At 41.6% G+C, this 6,375-nt stretch overlaps 1 long non-coding RNA gene across 1 annotated transcript; it reads right to left on the bottom strand.

Moving 5' to 3' along the window:
* Positions 1–3,149: 3,149 nt before the first annotated feature.
* On the bottom strand, positions 3,150–4,823 carry LOC145436277 (uncharacterized). The gene is made up of 3 exons (XR_013914241.1): positions 4,679–4,823; positions 4,046–4,208; positions 3,150–3,297 (listed from the first exon to the last, which is right to left on the bottom strand). It is a non-coding gene; the product is annotated as an uncharacterized LOC145436277 (long non-coding RNA).
* Positions 4,824–6,375: the final 1,552 nt, after the last annotated feature.

Below are 6,375 nucleotides of genomic sequence, written 5' to 3'. Positions count from 1 at the left end.
ATACAATTTATATTTTCGTAATCAGCATCGCGTTAGCTTTCGATTGATACCAATTTTATCAGTTTCTACCCTAATATTTACCACGCAATGTATGATGTGACAATACTCTGTCGTTTGTCCGAAGACACGATTCATTCTTTCAGATTCAATGCTAAACCTAGGCTGCATAAGCATCTGGAATATATTAGTTTTTTTCAATTTTCGTGATCGGCAAGCCTGTCAAAATTATCGTAAAACTGCCTCTGACCAAATGAAATGTGTGACGTAAACCAATCGCAGTAAGCCGTGAGATATGCTTGCGTCCACACCATTGTAGGACACTATCACTTCGTTTCCATGCACGGCCGACGGACGGCCGAAAGGCCATGACGCATGCGGTGTACATGTCGGCCGTGTTTCCATGACCAGGCGTAATCCGACCTTGACTTGGCCGAACTAGGTGGGCATCGAAATATTAGTTTGCAGGTCATTGTATCGGCTGTCCAAGGCAAAACCCAGTTTCTAATGGAGCTGCTCTTAATCAGCGTTCCATGGAATACCAGGGCTTCCGCGTACCAGTCTCTGTTTTTTGCGGAAGGTGAAGACACGCACTTCACTCAGACATATGGCTATCATAGGTTGCTGGAAACTATAGGCCTCACCAATAGTCGAATTGTGATCGTTGTGGTGGTATACTATAACCGTAATAGGGTTAAAACATCTTTGATCTTTGAAAAATAATTTTCAAACGCAGCACAATGTCATTCAGAGGAAAAGTAGACATGCCGACGCCTGTACGACGATACAGTTTACAAATTCATATTGTTTTCCTGATGATCGGCCTGAAATGGAAGTTACATTTTCCAATACAATTTAAATTAAAAACAGCCATCCCTATTCCCAATGATTAGGTAGCTTATCGGCATTGCTGGTAAAATATAGGCTTACAGCACAGCGTTATGCTGCCGTCGAAGAATGTAGCCTAATTGTTGAGTAGCAAAGTTGACCAAATGATATAACTTAACAATATTGTTCATCGTTGCATTATCATTCCATTTTTAAGGAACTGATTTCATTGTGTGTGACTGCCAGATAGACAATTTAGGTAAGTATGGCTATCCACCCCCGCGCTAGGGATTTCTTGGAAAGCAGGTTAATTGTAAAAAGTGTCTTATAGAAAAATAAAGAATAAATTTACTGTCGTCTACTATTGTTGTTTTTCAAAGAAAATGTACATCGTAATTGCCTCGGGTTTCGAAAAATATCACACGGCTCTCATGGAGATAAAATTAAACATATGTAGCTTGCAAGACGTTCCCGACCCCGGTATCTAAGCTAAAGCGTCACATTCTCGAATATCTGGCAACCGCATTGATTAGTCTAGTGCAAACTTCACAACATCACATCGGTGTGTACACAGAAAATATGGCTCACACGATGAGTCGCTTTTAAGAACGTTTGTTTTTGTGCCACCTTGACGTCACGAATCTCAAATTATGTCGTAGCACTTGACTGGAATCGTATGGCTCTTTAGGAATTAAAATTGAAACTATAAGGCCAATATGGCTATTTTGACTAAAAAAGTTCCCGACCCCTGTGGCATAGCCCATAAAAGAGTACATCCTATAATTGAACCAATCATGGTTATGTAGATAAAGTAGGACAATTACCAAGTCCATAAGGGCGAGGTCGACTCCCTCGTTGTTCGAAAGAGTTGAAGTGGATCTCTTGTTGGTAGATTTTGATATGAGAATTCAAAATTTTGCGGATAACCAACCACCCTACGCCTATGAAGACCCCGATTATGCCGTCTATGGCAGTGGCTCCAAAACTTTTCAGAACGCGACCCAAATGTGAGTTTTATTGCACATGTTTACTGTCGGTATGCTACATTTTTAGGGTCGAATATGAAATAAAAATAGGGAAGACAATCAATTGTATGAAACTCAGTTGTATGGAACATGTGCGACACACACAATTGCAAATTGGGGACCAATCAGGATTATTCCGTTCCGCCCCATAAAATGATTGACGAGTTTATGGCCGCAAGACTAACTACCAGACGGAATCTTTACAAGTACAATTGGAAGGGTCTTTCCTAAGCAGTCCACATGTCGTGTCAGTACTGAGCAATAACATGTACTCATATCCGGGCTCAACCAAGCATATCATAGCACCACGTAAACTAGCTAGTTTAGAAGTTCTTAACCTCTAACATTTGTCGTTTTGTAGACCCCTGCGGCAAGTACCTGAGACAAAATTCCCCCTAAGAAAAAACGGATACTAATAAAGGTCTTTTATCGCGTGCGAGCCTGCTAACTGAAAAATATGGCTGGTGCTGCGATTTTAAAGCCCTAGGACAGAGATGCCCAAATTATTTCGAATGTGGACTGCATTAAACTTGGAAAAGTAGGATGAGCCATTTCTGTATCAATTATATCAGCAATAAGTGCACTGTTGTCTGTAAAAAAAAATTTTCTTGAATAGTTCGCCACTTTCCGTTGTGGTAACATTGCGCTGAATTTGGCATGTTTTTTTCGATCGAGTGGATGCTAACTAAGATTAAAACCGCAAGTTCGGCTACAATGAACTGAATCGATGAATTTGCCCCGTTATTCACGACACTTGAAAAACTGGTAAACAAATTCACTAGCGGTCTCGTTTGCAATGGGATCGCCCTGACTTCCCCCCGAATTATTTGAACGAGAGGCTACGCAGCAATTTCACCTCGTGAGCCGCACATTTGGCACATGCGACATAGTTAAAATCGAATTAGTGTGGGATTTGTGTAGAGAGGAGAGATTTCTGATACCATTTAAACACAGTTCTAGCTAGAAATCAGTGAAAACACACATATTTTGATAAAACAAATATAGTTTCGTACTTTACGTTTCTGCCATGAAAAAATTAAAAATTTGGTGAATCTAGGTGTACCTTCTTTAAAATGCTAAAGCCAGATCCTCCCCCCCCCAAAAAATACAAAACTTACAAAATACTCCCAGTTTAGAACCGGTAAGTTCGTTTCATAGTGGTAGCCTAGATACACTGTCCTGCATTGATGACTTGCCCTTTCCACTGTATCAAGGTAATCTGACTATAGCATGACCTCATATTGAACAGAATAGTCACCAGGTGATCCCGTTTTTGAAAATGACAATACAACCACGGTGTTCATTCATGCTTGCATTTATTGAGATTTATATAATGGGTTCCGGTCCAAATCAGTATTTCTTCCTCGTTGCAGGACATATTATTCCTGTTCGTCCATGGCGAGAACTGCGTCCACGTCATCAAAGTCTTCCGCAGCGGCGCGAGCTTCTGCAGAAAAGCAGCAAAGGATAAATTCATCCGCATATTAGAGTAGTCGGCTACTCAGTGACTGTATGATTCTAGAGAGCAGGTCCGACACATTCGGCTTCTTCTCTGTATGGCACATTCTAAGCGAGGAGAGTGTGCATTTCCACCCGTGTACCACCCCTGATACGTATACACATGACACACGAAACCAGATCGTACCTCAGAGTCATACCGCGGTATCTATCGAGTACCGCATTTTATTTCAAATTATGCACGCACGTAGGACCGTAGGAAGGTGCGCAGTATGCACGTATATGCACGTATATGATTTAAGACTGCGATATCTTTCTCAGTTAGGTTCCGTTTTGGGGTAGAACCACCCTTTTCGGCCGTTTAAGTGTGAATGCACATCAGAGTGTGGACTGCAAAAATTGTGCCCTATTTAATTGGCGATTCGAAAATCCATGAAGACATGGCTAGATCTATATAAATCTACTATTTGCGAATTAGTCACAAACTAACTCAGGTCAGTGAGTGGAGCATGAGAGATATAGGAAACACATTTCAGAAATTGCTTGATTTAATGGGGCATTTCTGGCATGGTGGAATTTGTGCGATCGTTCGCGAGCATTGCAATTCCAAAAATAGCCAATAAATCATAATCGCTGATGTGATTTCTGTACTTCTGCCTATATGCCATTCTCATGACATCTAAAGGCTGCACATTACCGCCGAAAGCTATAAAATATAACGGCGTAGGCCTAACTACCTTCATCCCCAAACCACCGACGTCTTCTGCGGCGTCTTCTGCCGATTGGGATGTGCCTGACAGCATGGCGGATGGTGCGATTTATTAGACCGCTTACAAAGGCCTCTTGTTCTTCGATCATCGATCCAATCAGCAACATCGTTAGGAGAAATTGAATTTTCATCTGCAAATGCAATGCGATGGGTGCAGCTCGACAGGTACAGGTTGCAGGTAAATCCAGTGAATTATCATATAGTTCGTTCCCGCGACGAATTAAAATACAAATTGGATTGTCAGCTTTAACATTTCGCACGACCAAAGGATTTTTGAAATTGCTAAATTAGAATGGAAAAATATTTGGTATACCGTCATACCGGTTCAACTCGCTCGCGTGAATGCATCAACGGCGTGAGCTATAGCAAGTCTAGACAACAAATGCATGGCGTATCCAATAGAATCTACGGAGGTCTACTCGTAAGCACTTGGGCGGAAATGTCTGGAGGCCGGAGCCTTATCATGCTACGCGAACGATTGTAACTTCATATATACTAATTATTTCATGGCCTACCCCACAAGCATTGTTGGCTAATGATGTCCATCAAATGCTGCAGTACGGGAAAGAATATATTAATCAAATAATTTCTTAAGACTCACCGTGATTTGATCGTAGACTTCTAGATGCTTACGAAGGAATGAAAATCCCTTGCTATGTCGCTGCTTTTATCCTAATCGTACAGAAGGCAAGTTTCCTCACCGGTAGTACATAACATGTGTTGGATATATGACTAACTGAAACATACGGTTTTCGTATGGTGATGCGCGGCATAGTGCTATTATTGATCGTGACGTATATACGCGTCCCTTTATGTCGGTGGTTTTGAAACTTTAACCAAATACGCAGCGGTCGCCAAGCAAATATTCAAACGTCTCATTCTTCCTAAGAAATCAACACAAATGAACACGAAACAACACGTTAATTCATTGCTTAGTGGCTCTCAACCTTTACAACCTCCCGGCACCCTCTCACAGGTAAAATATTTCGCAGCACCATATAGAACATTTAGATACCTTGAATGGCGAGTAGCGTAGTGGCCCGGTTTCACCATAGTAACGAAAATGTGTCACGAGTTGACCGAGGTCGATTACAGAATACCTTCCTAAGTGTTAGAGGATTCTCTAGGCTCCTCCTCGCCATCCGATGTGCAGAAGCAGTGTCTTACAAAAAGCCTGGAGCGAGAGTGAACCATACTATGGACTGGCATCTCATGAACCTTACAATGTCGGCCTGGTGTAAAATGACCATTAGGGGTCTTCAAAAATGAATTTTTTACTCAAATCGTACTGGCAACTTGATAAAATTGTTGGGTTACCTAATTTAAGCCTTCACACCAAGTTTGGTTCAGTTCCAACCAATATAGCCGCATTGCTACAAGAGAGGAAAGTTTCCATTTACCATATAAAAATAAATAAGACTATATTTGAAAATATTATGTTCATCCCATGAAACTGTTAGGTTGCCTATAGAAACAGTGTTCATTTTTTTAGGGGTCTGGAGGAGCCGCAGTTACCCCCCCCCCCCCCCCCCCCCCACCCGTGACGCTTGTGACGAGCCCTCTGGCATTATACCGCAGCACTATGTGCCACAAGCGCCCGTAATAGTGTCCTTTGAGTCGTTGGACTCAAAGCACTCACCCAAGTCTGAAAATGTTGTAAAACTGTTCTCTTTTCAGATTTCCAAAATACGGTAACCCTATGTTTGGTGGTCAGTTGTTATCGATAATTCAAACAGGGGTAATATTGCAATTATTTGCTTTCGGGTTCGTGTACGCAGGTCAGGATACTGCGCATGGTCCCACAACATTGGGCAACATATTCTCAGGGCGATTTCCACCAGATATGGAATGGTTGCATGGAGCGCGTGAACTCGTCGTCGATTCAACAGTTGTAGCTCGTCGATGAAGATCATTGGTACGGAATGGATGTTTTGATGATTATTGGCAATGGATATAAGTTTTCTCGTTAGAATATTTCATCTCAGAGGGCTATTCTGGTAATGTCAGTCCTGAAGTTTCAGCAGTTGTGAAGCGTTATTTCTCTAATTAAAAAAAAATGACAAATTAGATTATGAACCATTTCGCAAATTTGGAGCTAAAGTGGACCCCCTGTTGAGAACCACTGCTACAGATCTTTCATTAGTTAGTAGTGATTTAACTGTGTTCTATAGGCTACTTTGTTGCAATTTATTTTGTATCTGTGAACAGCTCGGTACTCATCTTAACGAACCTTTCTGTATGATATAACGGCAAGATACAGGTAAACGTCGATGTATAGCAGGGGTGGGCAAACTTTTG

Source organism: Botryllus schlosseri, chromosome 3, assembly GCF_051294905.1.
Source record: "Botryllus schlosseri isolate E-star chromosome 3, Bs_hap1, whole genome shotgun sequence".
In the NCBI taxonomy this organism is placed as follows: Eukaryota; Metazoa; Chordata; class Ascidiacea; order Stolidobranchia; family Styelidae; genus Botryllus; species Botryllus schlosseri.
The sequence above is the reverse complement of the archived record's forward strand: the minus strand, read 5'-3'. Positions and strand labels throughout refer to the sequence as shown.